This window comes from Typopeltis vanoorti, chromosome 3, assembly GCF_054136105.1.
Source record: "Typopeltis vanoorti isolate ZY-2024b chromosome 3, IOZ_Tvanoo_1.0, whole genome shotgun sequence".
Taxonomy (NCBI): domain Eukaryota; kingdom Metazoa; phylum Arthropoda; class Arachnida; order Uropygi; family Thelyphonidae; genus Typopeltis; species Typopeltis vanoorti.
In genome coordinates this window covers 19,008,306-19,023,882 of record NC_143551.1, presented here as the reverse complement: position 1 = coordinate 19,023,882, position 15,577 = coordinate 19,008,306, and the positions used below count along the sequence as shown (strand labels likewise).

Sequence of the window (15,577 nt, the reverse complement as noted above, 5' to 3'; positions counted from 1 at the left end):
AAGCAAACAAAGTTTGTGTCTGAAGTATCTTCAGTAGTGGGCAACTCATGACAAAGGTGAAGTGAGTTCACTTCATTTGTGAACTCAGTCCACCTTTTCCATGAGTTGCCCCACTCTTGAAGATACTTCAGGTGCAAACAAATATCCAAGTGCACCTGAATGGTGCACTTGGAAAAAGGATTAAACTATATATATAATTTATAGTCTAACCAAGTGAAAAAAATCATGGATGAAGTAAAGATTTTTTATTCTATTTTTATTTTTTTAATTTATTATTTACATAGGCTCTGGAAATCATGCTCTAGAGACCAAATATGGAACTTTTTCAAACCACCTTAGGATCCAGTAAGCAGGGTGATGGTCTCATACCAGGCAATAAAGTTCATCTCCCACCTAAAAACAGTCACGAACATCCATGTCCACAGCAGGATCTAGAAATGTTAAGAATTCGGTTACTGTTGTGTTGTATAGTTTTATTTTTTCATTGCATATGAGCAGGGAAAATTGTTTATGAAAGAATGCTGATACTTACATTGTTTTATCGTGATTTTTTTTTTTTTTTTTAAGGTTAGGGAATTTAGTTCTTTTAATGGATTGGTTGAGCCTTATGGTGAATATATAACTGATCTGAGGTACTAATTTGGATCTTGTTACTTAAGTTTATGGGGAACACTTTTGACATGGAGGTGCTTCCCCCCCCCCCCCCCTTCATGGAAATTGCTTTTCTCTAGCAGAACAGACTGGCCAAAGAACACAAAATTTACAAAATACATTGCCATCAGTCAACATAATTTCATCCAATCAGAATCATAATGTAGTGAGTGCTACTTAGTTTAGAGATAGACCAAATTTTGTTCCCAGCTGCAGGGTGAAAAAGTAATGAAGCATTGAGTTTTGTATTGAAATGAAAAACTTTGGCTTTCAAAATAAAAAAGTTTGACAGTTCAGAAAAAGAACAGTTTAAATTCCACCACTTTAAAATCAATAACCTTGTAAAGATGCTTCACATTGTGGATGGATTTGAACCCAACTTTTTCCAGGTGGAAGGATCTTTTATAACCAGTGCCTAAAACACTAATCTCCATACTATTATTCAAAGGGAAGAAGATAATTTAGTCACCTTTTAGCTACTAAAATGAAATTCTGCCTTCTTTCTTGCAAAGTAGCATTTCAGTTACCTTCAAAAATACTCAGGTCACTAGAAAGAATTCCCTACCTCCACTACTACCCGGTAATTAATGTTTACTTCTAGCCTTTCTTAGCAGACTGCTAGATAGGTGAAATCTGGAATTTGAGGTTATTTTGACTGAGAAAGGTTTATTTCAAGCTCCTATAAGATGAGTTTTTTTTTAATATAGTTTGATTAGTATATTTTAGTGTGCATTTGGTATTTATTGTATTTGGAATATTTACTAATATATTTGTAGATATTCTTAGTTTAAAATATTGTTAAAAATGGCATCTACATTAGTAAAGGCTAATGTACATAGATACATTTGTCACATTGAACAAAAGCATTATAACACCGATATTGAAAATATCAGTGTTATTTAGACCATAAAGGTCAACAATTGGAAGACCTCTTTACAGATTTGGAACTCGCAACAATTAACAATGGACAGAGCACCTATCTCTCTAAAACTACGGGAACTGAATCTGCTATTGACATCACAGTTATTAATTATAGTATTGCATCAAGTGCACAATGGAAAATTTTGGGAAATGCCATCAGTGACCACAGACCCATAATAACAACACTAAACTTCAGCGTTGATCAAGAACAGCAAATCAAAAGGACATGGAACTTCAGAAAAGCCGACTGGACAAGGTTTACTCAAACCTTGGAGAGCCTCTGTCAAGATGATCCTGTCTCTGGAAACATCGACAGAAAATTACAAATCCTTACTTCACACATCAGTAAAGCTGCCAAAGCAACAATACCAAGAGGCAAGCAGAAAAATACCTGGATACCATACTAGAAAGAATCACAATATTGATTCAATGATTACAGAAAGAGACAATATCAATGAACAATTCAGAATTAATAAAACTGATGAATACAGAAAGAAATTAATGGACATAACACACAAAATAGAGCAGGAAATTTGGAAGTGCAAACAAGAGAAATGGGCAGAGTTTTTCAGTAACCTGGATCCAAGAAAAGACGGCCAACACTGGAACATTATTAGAAACCTAGACAACAATATCAAAAAAGAGAACCAATAGAAAACAAACTTCATCATAAATGCTGGGAAACAAGCTATTACAGATCAAGAAATTGCAAACACACTGGCAAAAACCTAGTTCAAACAATCCAAACTTCAGTATAACAGAGAGGACAAGACCTTCAATAAACTCGAGTAAAAAACTAAAACAAGCAAGAACATACCAATATAATGACATCTTCTCCAAAGAATTTACACTAAGTGAACTAAATTCATCAATCGAGAAAACTGCAACTAATAAATCTCCTGGTAATGATCTTATCTTTGGTCATATGGACAAACACCTTGGCAAAATTGCCAAAGAACAACTTCTGGACATTCTCTATACCTCTTGCCAAACTTCCAAAAGAATGCAAAAAATCAGTTATTGTACCCATCCTGAAACCTGACAAAAATGTTGCAGAATGTCAAAGTTATAGACCTATCGCATTAACTAGCATACTTTGTAAAATTACTGAAAGAATCATGCACTCCAGGCTTATGCACTGGCTGACAAAAAAAATAAGAAAATCAACTACTACCAAACTGCCTACAGAACTCATCATTCGACAACAGATCAATTATTCCACTTCTGCCAAACAATAATATTCATTTCAGGAAAAACCAACAAAAAAAGACAACTGCCATATTCCTTGATATGGCTGCTGCTTTCGATCGTGCTTGGATCAAAAAATTAATACAAACAGTACATGATATTGGAATTAGAGGAAATGCTTTAATCTGGATTGCTGATTAGAGGAAGAAAGATCAAAGTCAGAATCATCATCAAATTCCTGCCATGTACCCTTAAGGGGTGTACAGGATATGACAGTACTACATGAAAAAAATTACATCATTTACAATTTTTCTCCAAATCAGTCTGTTACTTGTCAAGACTTCAACATTATCAGGTCTAATATTTCTATCGTCTAAGGCACTTTGTACCATATCAATCCACCTATATCTTGGTCTTCCTCTGGGTCGTTTTGCTGCCAACCTGGCAGAGAACACTTGTTTTGCTAATCTTTCTTCGCCCGTTCTGTTTAAGTGACCATACCACCTGAGATTAGCTCTGCTAACGCATTCCTGGATGCTGACAATGTCAAGTTCTTTCCTAATATCCTCGTTTTTAATATGATATTGCCATTGATGCCATCTGTTCATGCCTATAATCTTTCTCAGGACTCTCATATCTGCGGTCTCTAGTCTTTGGTCAAGTGTTTTACTTCTGACCCAGCTCTCAGATCAATAAATTAAAACTGGTTTGAACACTGTCTTGTATACAGCTAATTTAGTGTTCCGACTAATAATTTCTCTCTTATTCCGTATGAATTTATTCAGTTGACTTCCCACCATACCAGCTTTGCTGATTCTGTTGTCTATTTCTATATTTAATTTACCATATTCAGTAAAAATCATGCCTAAGTAGCTGAAATGTTTTACTTGTTCTCTCTTATTCCGTATGTTTCCGTATGAAATGTTTCTCTCTTATTCCGTATGAATTTATTCAATTGACTTCCCACCATACCAGCTTTGCTGATTCTGTTGTCTATTTCTATATTTAATTTACCATCTTCAGTAAAAATCATGCCTAAGTAGCTGAGATGTTTTACTTGTTCCACAGATTCTCCATTCACAACACAGTTGACATTTTCAATGATTCTGCCTATTTTCATTCTCTTTGTCTTTTTATTGCTGGCCTTCATACCATATCTATTACAACAGTTATTCAATTTAGTCAGAGAATCTTGCAGATTTGTAGCGGATATATATAGAAGTATAACATCATCCGCATAAAGCAAAGAGCTGACATTAACATCTCCAATTTTGATATCGTTTAATGCCACTTTCCTTCATAATGTGATCCATATAGATAATGAATAAAAGAGGGGATAATGTGCACCCTTGTCTCACACCAGATTTACCATTAAACCATCTTCCTGTACTTCCTTCAGTTCTAACTGCTGACTTACAACTCAAAGACTAAGTATTGCTTGATATAATGCCCCATTGACACCATAAAACTGTAGTGTATCGAATAGCTTCTCTCTTGGCACCTTGTCATATGTCTTTTCCAAATCGACAAAACTTAAATACAGATCTTTGTTATATTCCAATGCTTTCTCGACTATTTGTCACAAAGTGAATATCTGATCCTGACAGCCTCTATTTGGCCTGAATCCAGCTTGTTCTTCACCAAGCTTTTTTTCTCAACCGTTTCTCGAGTATACTGGCATAGATCTTGCCAGGAACACTCAGTAGGGAAATATCTCTGTAATTCTCACATGCAGTTTTATTTCCCTTTTTATATATGGGTACTATGAGAGCTCTACTCCAATCATCGGGAATTTGTCCCTCTGTCCAGGCTTTCTGAACTATGCAATGCAGCCACTGTAAGACTCTTATACCACCATACTTCAGCATTTCTGGTCGAATATCATCTACTCCTGCTGCCTTTCCACATTTCAAGCCTTTGATGGCTTTTTCTACTTCAAGTATGGATATGTATTCCTGACGCAATACTGTGCTGTCATCACTGCTTGTTTCATTTAGCAGTTTTTCAAAGTAATTACTCCATACTTCAAGGATATCTTTTTCTCCTGTTTTCATTTCACCTTTATCATCTCTAACTCCTTTTACAGGACTCTTTCCTCCATTCCTAAGCTGCTTCAACAACCTCCAGAATATTTTGCCACCTTCTTGATATTTATTTTCTATATTCTTGCCAAAGTCTTCCCATGACTTTTGTTTAGCTAGTTTTACACAGTGTTTAGCATTCTTGCATTTGTCTCTGTATTCTCTAAGAGCACAAGCTGACTTATTTGACAGGAACTTCTGATATGCTTTCTTCTTTTCCTTCACTGCCTCTTTAACTTACTGTGTCCACCAGGGAGTTCTGATTTTTTTTTTTTTTTATCCTTGCAGACAACCTCACCATATGCATCTCTGGCAGAATCAATGTTTTCTTCAGAGTTTGCCACTGAATCTCCAAGGTTTGATTCCTGTTCTCAAACTCTTTCATTTTTTCTTCAATAATCTTTGTGTATTTTAGTCTACAGTTCATATCTAAGAGTTGCTCAACTTTTATTTGCTTTAAAACTTTCTTATATGTTATTCTTTTCAATATGAAATTCAATTTTATCCTGCTCACGACTAAATAGTGATCACTTCCAATTTCAAATCCTCTGTACACTCTGGTGTCCTGCACCAGGGAGAAAACATCACTATCAACAATAACATAGTCAATGAGACTTTTCTTATTCCTTGCCTCTTCTCTCCATGTGAATTTGTGCACATTTTTATGTTGGAACATGGTGTTAGTAATAACCAGTCCATGTCCTGAGCAGAAATCCAACAGATATGTGCCATTATTATTAGCTTTGCTCTTTTCTCCAAATTTTTCCAAAATATTTTTGTGTCTCACAATCATTTCCTACTCTGCTATTTAGATCCCAACAAGGACCGACCTTTCCTTTTTCGTTGTGTCAGTTGCTTTTTCTAAAGCCTCAAAAAATTCCTCCACTTCTACCTTAGTAGAACCTTCTGTAGGATCATAGGCACAAATAAGTCTCATTGTCCAGTTCCCCATTCTCGTGTTTGCCCACATTACTCTACTTGAGACTGGCTGCCGTTCAAGAAGATTAGCCTCGTATTTTGTGTTGAATACTATGGCTACTCCTTGATTGGCATTGCCTGAATATAACATTTTGTATTTATTGCTCAGGAAGATCTCACCAGTTTTTGTCTTTTTTTGTTAGTCACCCATGTTATGTCGATCTGGTACTTATCTAATTCAACTAGCTCCATTTCTTTGCCATTCAGGCTTCTTATGTTGATAGTACCAATCTTTAACTCTGGTGATGTTGAGTTGGGGTTTGTTTTCAGATTTGTTCCAGTAGCTGACTTTTCACTGGTTGCCCTGCTTCCCTGGCGAAAACAACGGGGACCTTGTTTAACCGGGCGACACCCCAGCCGGCATTAAATTTTGTCATGTTGTACCATTTTTTATTTTGGTTTAACCAATAAGAATACAATTTGGTTGGCTAAATCCCAAATTGCCAGCCCATCCTCGTTCGTTCAGTATCCAAGTACCCAACAGGGTGCACCACGAGAAGGTGAGGATTGGACATTAGGGCAGAAGCCCTGGTCGTTTTTCCGCATTCTTTTAAAGGCTATGTGGAGGTCTCCTCTCAGGTATACAGCTTTGACCCTTTAGCACCCCATGAATCAATGGAGCAATATCAAAAGAGTGGAGAACTCTTGCTGGTGTTCCCCAGGGCTCAGTACTCAGTCCCTTACTATTCCTTCTATATGTCAATAACATTCATCCCTACCTTATAGAAGGTACAAAAGTAACTTGCTATGCAGATGATATAGCCATCTGGCACACTAGTGGTAAAATCAAAGAATCAGGAAATTCTAAACAAATCCATGAGAGGATTAGAAAAATAGTCAGATGAACTTAAACTCAAAATCAACCCAGACAAAACAAAACTAAGCACCTTTAGTACAGACAAGAAAACAGACATTCCTACAATCCCAAAGTCATGATCAACAACAAGCTAATTGAAAAAGTCGCAAATCCAAAATACCTTGGTATTACGCTTGATCAGGAATTACGTTTTGCGCAACACATTTCTAACACTTCCAACAGAGCTCTAAAAACATTAAATATACTGAAAAGACTTTGTGGAACAAATTGGGCCGCAAAGCCAAAAATCCTCAAAATTTCTACACTACACTAATAAGGCCAATAATGGAAAATGCAGCACCTATCTGGTCACCTTCTGCCTCATCGGTAAAGAAAAAATTAGACAAAATACAAGCAAAAGCATCCAAGATTATCATTGTTGCAGTCTCATCCACTAACAACATCAGAGCCCAACGGGAATGTGGGCTTGACCTGCTGGAGGACAGACGAAAATTTGCCACCATAAAATTCATAAATAATATCGGAAGCTATCAACGTGATCACATCTCCCTAAAAACTTATGAACATTGGAACCAAAAATGCAGACTTCACAGATCATCAACTTTACAATATGATGACACTATCAGGAAAGAAATAGGTCTTGATCAGCTAAATGCCCACATAAACAAAGAACCTCTATTTTCGGTCCTTTACCATCAAATACCTCCATAAATCTAAACCTTACCAAACTCTGTACAAAAAAAGAAATGCTCAAAGAAAAAGTCCTAAATAAATACTATCAACCTTTCAACCTCCAAACAGGTTATTTGTTATACCGATGGATCATCAGATGCCAATATGATTAATGTAGGCACTGGTGTTCTCCTTCTACTCCCGAAAGGTGAAAAACTTTCAATAAAAGTTACTCTACGCAATAAATAAAGCACTAGAAGCCTACTTAAAACTCAACAATCTGAAGGAATTATAATTTACAGTGACTCAAGATCAGCAATCAAAGATGGCAATACCAAGCTCACACAAGATATCCATAAACTCTTAAATCATGTAGGCATTGATCACAATGGAGCAGCTGATAAATTAGCAAAAGAGGCCAGAGAACTCAACCAAGAAACTCATATGATAACTCTTGCTGATGCAAAAGGTAAACTAATTCTACTGAAATCAGTGATACAACATCAAATTCCCGAAATCAGTGCTGACAGAAGGACCACCACGATACCAAGACTACGAACAGGACATATAGAGGAATGAAGATCAATACAGATGATACGAGAACATATAGAAACTGCAACACCTGCCCCAATACTGAACTGACACCTTCACATCTTTACCTGTCCAGCAATAACAGCAGCCTTGCAAGAAATAGATCCTAATCCTGAACAACAGCTCTATACAAACAAAATCATCGACATAGCCAAAGCAGTACAAGGAGCACACGGAAACATCTAGGACTTAAAAGGACAAGACAACAACATTGATATGAATGAAGATTATAGAAAAATTGATGTGAATCAACCCAGGAGTTGGAAAAGGTTGATATTCAAACAGGATTTAAAAAAAAAAAAAAAAAAAACATGGCACTGAGTCAAAATGTTAATGAAAGAGGGGTTGGGGTAATATGGGGATTTTCTCGATAAAAATGTTGACAGTCACTACTTCAAGGATTTTGAGAGTGATGATTAAGGGCTTGACAAAATACACACAATTGAGAAACAAGTGAAGTGGCAATGCTTATAGGAAAATGACTTAAGCAGTGATAAATACAGTATGATAAAAGATATGAGTGATTGCTGAAAGAAGTGAAAGAGAAAAAATTGTTAGTTTATATTACTGAGTATGAGTAAGAAGATGGGCTGTGAGAGCAAATGATTCCATGCGTTTTTGAGCCTACACTTGAATATTTAGCAACAGGGGCCTGGAAAATTATTTGAGTGAGGCCTAATGCAATGAGTCAGGGAAATTAGATGATCTTGTGATTAATGTTGAGAATTTGTGTATAAGTTCAGCTAAGGTATGCAAACATATGATACAAATGTCAATCAGCATTGTTATGGATCTGAAGGAATGGAACCTGTATGTATACACTTTGTGTTTGAGAAAGAGAGAGATGGGAAAGTTGTCTAACTGGGTCGAGCAGACTGAAGTGGTAAGTACAATTAGTTCTTGAACTGCAACCCTTCAGATTTATAACCATGCTGATTGACATTTGTATCATTATCATCTCTGCATGCCGTAGCTGAATTTATACACATTCTCAGCATTCTTCCTATCAAACATGTTCATGTTGTAATGAAGGAGATATAAATCTTTTGATGTAGATAATGGAGATTTATATCTCCATTATTATTAAGGTTGCCAGAAAAATAGCCGTTTGGCTTTCAATCTATGTTCATGCTGTATTTAGTACTACAAAAGAACTGCTTGTAGCTGTGTAGTGTGTCTGTGGGTCAAAAACATCACTTCAGCTAGTGCAATATATTTGTTGGGGGGATATTATTAGTTAGTTTCAATATAGTGAATTGGTTTCTGAAACATACCCCACCAAGCATACTTTAGTTTCAATGGAATCACATGCTGAAATTTGTGACATGTCCAGCCAAAAGTCAAGTACAGCACAAGGTAATTTGCCTTTGCTTGTGGTTAACGTGCTAATCTTATATTATTTTAAACTGCAGATGATTTGTCATGTCATAGCATAATGACGACTGTTCCATCTGTTGTATGATAACATCTTTTCATTTGCGGTTTAGTGGTTATTTCTTTGTGAAAGTGGCCGTAAAACGAAAAAGTGATTCATCTGGTGGTGCAGAAAAGACTTAGACTAGCGTGTAGGCAACCAATCCCTGACTTGAGTTGCGTTCTGCGAAATTTTTCAAAAGGACATTAGATGTGTCTGAGAGAGAAGCGGGGGGGGGGGGGTGTACTCGTGGAAACAGTAATAATAATGTCCCGAGTTTGAGGCAATTTCGCATGAGGTGAGGGCTAGCAGGATGAAAATTATTCTAGTAACAGACCTGATGGTTCAGTTACTAGGTGGACAATTCCAGTTAATATGGGAACTAAATGAGTAGTCATTATGGGTGACATTGATTGGTTAGCAGAAAAAATAAGAATATTTTAAACTGTTTTGAGAATTCTCTCAAAGAAGGAACTTCAGGACAACACAGAGTGCTAGCTTTTATGGTAACATCTGAAGATGGAAGTAGCTAAGTATATGGATGTTTTAGCGAAGCTTACACACTGAACTGCAAAGCCACAAATCATGACCAACAAGTAAATATGTCCGATGAGATTGATATCGTTACTAAATGGGAAGCTTCGAAAAATTGTTTAAATGATGCACTGCCCTAGAGGGGGGGGGGGTGAAGTGGATAGGGTAACTTTATTAAGCAAGAAATCCATAAAATGATATGAAAGAAATATGGTGGAATAACGATGATAGGAGCTACGAAACTGAAGTTCAGGCCACGAAATATGTAAGTATTGTACAGAAACTGACAGTGCAGGCCAAAAGCAACCCAAAAAAATTTTAACGTTATGGTGCAAGTAAAAATGTACACAACTTCAGTGAATGTGCTTGTCAGAAGCATTGGTGTACATTGCTACGAACTGTTAACCATGTATGTATTATGTGCAATGTGACAGAGATGCTTCCACTATATTGGATGAGGGGATAGAGGTGCATGAGGAGGAGGTTCCAAAGCTGCTCTTGCATAACCTTCGTAAGAATTCAACATGCGAGCAGGTGGGATATCAGCACGTAAAATGTCCGTAGCATATCTTCAGTTAAACTGGTTAGACCCTTGACATTTTGTGTAATTTGAGTCTCGGCTCAGATCTCCCATAGGAAGGGAAAGACATGAATCCCATTGTACAAAGGTTGAGGGGAGGAGAAAAAACTAACTACCGACCTATTAGAATTTTTGAAGCGGTGATGAAAATTTTAGAAGTTCGTTAAAAGTTGCATACATATCTTATTAAGCATACGCAGTACTTGTAACCTTACTTTCCTCCACACACTTCACTAATGTTCTATAGGCACATGTTACCCCTTGTGTAAGATAATTTTTAAAAAGAAAAATGCAGAAAAGAGTTGACAGACACTAGGAAGCCATGCCTGAGTAATTTGTTCATATTATGTTATGTAACGTTACGGCTGAGTTGTATAAAAATAATGGATACGCTGTGATACTTTGGAATTTGCTATGATATATGATATTAAAGGATATCATGTGAAAGACGTGTTAATTTGGAAATGTAGGAGGGAAATAAACCGTTGGTGGATGATGGACAGGTATCAGTAAGTGTGTGGGGGGGCGATATTGCTGGATTTAAGGTGATTAATGGTGTATGTATTCTAAGGATCAATTCTTGGCCACTTCAATCTACGTCATTGATGCTGGAGGACCTGGCATGTTTAGTTGTTTTGGGCGATGTACAGAACTTAAAATGAATAGACTGTGGGAAAATGACTGGTTATCAATTCAGTGGAAGTTTGACGTGATAAGACCCATTATATATTGGGATTATGAATGGAGAAACTGATGAGGCTAGGGATTTCGTAATTATGTTAGGAAGTATGAAGTTCTAAGACCATTAGCAAAAATTGCAAATAAAACTTAGGATAGGATTGTCATTCTGTCTCTGGAAAGCCTTCATAATACGTCCATACTACCCGGACTACTGCGGATTTGGTCGCCTGGGGGTTCCGATGGGACGAAGTTGTGGAAAAGTTAAAAGATAAGAGAATGTAGATTACGAAATTTAAAATATGCGGACTACAGGCAGGAGAAAGGGGTTGATGTGAAAGTCTATAAACTTCGGAAGGAGTGTTATATCAATTGATATTTTTCACTATATGGAAGGCAGGAAAGAAACACAAAGAGCATTCATTGAGGTTAAGTTTGTGTGCGATTAAGAAAGAAAGCAAGATTTTTCTTTCACAGAGCAGCGAGTGAAACAGTTTGTCTTTTTTTATTATTCATTAACATTAGATACACTCGGCACACAAGTGCCGAGTGTATCTAATGTTAATGAATTAAGAGAAGGTACGATGGCGAGTGTGGAATATGTATGGTCTCCCTCTAGGAGTTCTTGACTCTGGTTATCATTACAGATAACTTAGTCAAGGAATTAGAATATTCTTTACAAGTTTGCGTTAAAGCACAAGAAAATACCATAAAATTTCCCGTTACTGCTGCAGTTGCAAATAAAACTTTGTATTGCTTTTCTGCCTTGTAGGTTTTGATAAATTCATCCACATTTGCAAATATTTCTAATTTTTGTTACTTAATCTTTTTGTTCCATAACTCTTAGTTTTTTACAAAAAAAAAGCCTAAAATAAAAAAAAAACTAATAAATGAGGAACACGTGAAAGAAGGTTGAGAAACATGCAATAAAGCATTTCTTTTCAGCGCATACAAACCACATGTATGACGTGCATATAACTGCACTCGATATTCGAAATGGCTCCCTTTTGCCTTTATGTATGCTCTGAAGTCTGAGGCCACATTGATGGCGGCACGCACAACATCCAACGGAAACGCTGCCACTGCTCGCTCCAAATCCGCCTTCAGGCTGGGGTGTCGTCTCTTGCAGGTTATTCTCTTAAGCTCGGTCCACAATTTGAAGTCCAACGAATATGATGACCTCTGAATCCTGGGTGCTATGGCACATGCGGTGCGACCATCCGGAGCATATATCTGATCGTTTTGGCGTTAAACACCTCTTCACCCTTAAAGAGTTTTTTAACGCGAAAACTATCTGTTGTTTGCATGCCAAGTCCCTTTTGATTTTCTCATCGTCTGCTGCATAAGTTGTGATGTTGGGAAAGTACCAGGGACAACGATAGGCTCTCACCACAGGTCCTCATCAGTATATGTGACATTGTTCCCTGCGAAACGTTCATCTCTCGCGATATCACTTTCTGGGTTCTCAACTTGTGAGGCGTTCCTTCACAAGTTGTTGCAGCGTGGTTGACCTGTTATTTTGGCCGATATATACAAATATCCTAATGATGAGGGGGGGGGGGTTTAGTGTGTTGAAAATAACAGATGGCTGCATTCCAACCTTGTGAAGTGCTATTACAGCTGCATGTTCTCATAATATGCCCACTCCATGTTAACGGGTACAGCTAGGCAACTCTCTACTAATAAACACAGCGCCACTAACGGAACCGGGCGCGTGCAATTCTGTGGGCAGCGTGGTGGTGTGCAGAAGTTGTAACAGTATAGCAAGACTGTGCGTGTATATATATACATACACATGGTGATTGACATTGATTTACATCTCTCAAAACAGCATATTCAAAGGTCCCAATAAACATGGTGGAAACTCCATATTCAAGATATTGTATCTATTTATAGCACAAAATCACGTGATTTAATACGGTCAGAATTTTGCAAGCCATGCCGAGAGTTTCATTCGAATCTGCTAGGTTTATCCTGATCAAGTGGCAGTTATTTCAGTATTTTGGAAACCAACGGTATGGAAGGAGAGTTTACATTTACTGAATCGGCATAAAGGAGCAGTTTATTCTAGACGTGCCAACTGAATTGGAAACGAAATATATACTGTCTTTATCAAGAGGTTTTCCCTAGTCTTCGAAGTTCATCCTTTTAAACTTTCATCAGCATAAATCTTTGTACTGCTTTTGTGTGTGTGGCACAGTTTATTCCCTTCCCCGTGTAATGGAGAGGGATGAAGAACCTGACGGTGCCAGAAACTGAAAAAGCAATACTGTCTTGTGGCATGAAATCCATGCCCCCCAACAGGGAGGGTGCACTGGAAGGTGTCTCCCAATCAGCGGTGTAGACGGCCTTAGCTTTTACTGTACTATTTGTAATCGGTTAAGGCACTTGCGCCAAATGATTGGCGATTGGTATTTTGTGAGTGATTGTCTTGACTTTGGCCAAGATTGGACAACTAGCAGTAGTCCCAACTTTTTGGCAAGTATCTTTTGGAGACATTAATAGGACTATGTTTTGGCAAACAGGATTCTTATGACCTTTGTACTGTGACTTACAAAACCTTGTAGAAAATAGAAAATACCTTACAGGATGTGTTGAATATTCCTTTTGACATGGAGGAGAAACATGACGATGGGATTACACCATGCTGCAGTCGTGAGGCTTATGGCATTTTGAACATGCACTACTATAAGACGCTAGCCAGGAACTTGGTGAGTCTTCCCTCACTGGCAGCATACTGTTAACAGTGGTCATTTTGAACACCTGCTGTGATGGACGTTTATACCATTTATCGAGGGATTTATGTGTGCTTTTGCAATTTGCTATCCATTGGAGGTTGTCGGCATTCATGCTGAAACTGCAAAGTACTGCATCTCAGAAATGAGGTTTCTGCATCCATATTTAGGGGCGGATATTTTCGTTAGCTTTGAGGTGCGGAATATGTCCAAAAGTTTTGTGAAATTACCCTGTTATCGTAAAGTTTTCCTTCTGGAGGAAAACTTTGCGATAACAGGGTAATTCTGCACTGCTTCATCAAACTGGCATCCAACATCCCCTGCTTTGCATTGTCTTAAACACAAAAGCATCAGAGTTCCAACTATAAACTCGCTGAACTTGCTTCTACTGTTCCTTTTTTATTAATCAACTTTTGCCTGTCTATTGTACTATATTAATGCACAGTAGGTTTTGCCCTCTGGTGTAGGATCGATGTGTGTTAGAAAAAAATCATGAGGTCATCTCTAGGAACTGGGTTCTGTAAAAAGGGAAACAGGCAAAATTATGGATTGAGTTCCACTCATGATGTCAGCTGTTCTCTTGGTAGCAGGTATAGATTATCTTGTACTCTGTTAGGAATGCCGGCTGGGTGATCAGTTTGCATTAGTCGTTGCTTGATGGCAAATACTTCGGCATTTCTCCCAGCTTGATTGGAATTGAAAAATTCCAATCAAGCTGGGAGAAAAATTTTGATTACCGTGAATTCAATTCACGGTAATCAAAAAATATTTATAGAATATAGAACAATTCAACTATCGTTTCATAGAGTTATACATATATACTTGTGTGTCGTTCGTTTTCAAGTGAAGTGATGTCGCTTGCGCAGTACTTACTGCTTTTTTTTGTATAAAATATCTAACTGAGATTAAAAAAAAAGAGGGTCTGGTTTCGGGGAATATGTCGCTCTGTGGCTTCTGGTGTAATGGCAATGACCAGGAGAGAACCAAAAGATCGTATAACATTTTTATTTCTTGTTTTAGACCTACTTCTGATATGGAGTAGTGGTCAGCAGGTGAAACAATTTTGGAAATAGAATCCCCCATTTGTCTGAACTGAATGCAGTAAACGAAGTAAAATGCACAGTATGAATATTGAATTTATACAAACTGCTTGAATATCATTTTCTGTTTCCAGAAACCTCTTAATATGTGATGGAAATAAGGTGCCAGGAATATTTGTGGTTTAAAAGTGCATTATAGTTGCTGCATGCAAGAATTGACAAAACATTACGTGTGTGCGCGTGCGGGCTGCTTGTGGGAGAGGGTAATGCAGCATTTAAAAAGAAAAAAAAAAAAACTCCGAAACAGGTGGAAGGATATCTGTTACCATTGTATGTATATTAAACTGCATCGCATGAAAAACTATATTTAAATCAGGTAAAAATGGAACCGTATTTCAATACATATTGCAAGATTTCCCAACATTTATTAACCCTTAAAGAAGTATTAAATTTTGAATTCAGATATATTTTTGAAGAGTTTAGGAGAAACAGTAAAGGTTGAAATGGTTAACACTGCAATATAACAAAGTACCAAGATACTACAGTACCTTTTGTCATGGTGCCAGAATGTCACTTCATTCATGCCTGGATTTTCTTCCTGAAAACCTTGATGCAGCCAGTATTACGCAAGATAAACGGGTCCACAAAGATCCGTGGTCTTGGTTGATCTAGTCATGGGGTTCTTGCGTCTATTGAG

General features: G+C 37.3%; 1 long non-coding RNA gene across 1 annotated transcript in view; it reads right to left on the bottom strand.

Moving 5' to 3' along the window:
* Positions 1 to 335: 335 nt before the first annotated feature.
* Positions 336 to 15,577, bottom strand: part of LOC150107970 (uncharacterized) — a 50,010-nt gene continuing 34,768 nt past the window's right edge. The window contains exons 2-3 of the long non-coding RNA XR_016550637.1: positions 15,429 to 15,569; positions 336 to 431 (exon numbers count right to left, since the gene is read on the bottom strand). This is a non-coding gene — a long non-coding RNA (uncharacterized LOC150107970). The remainder of the gene's footprint in view (positions 432 to 15,428; positions 15,570 to 15,577) is intronic.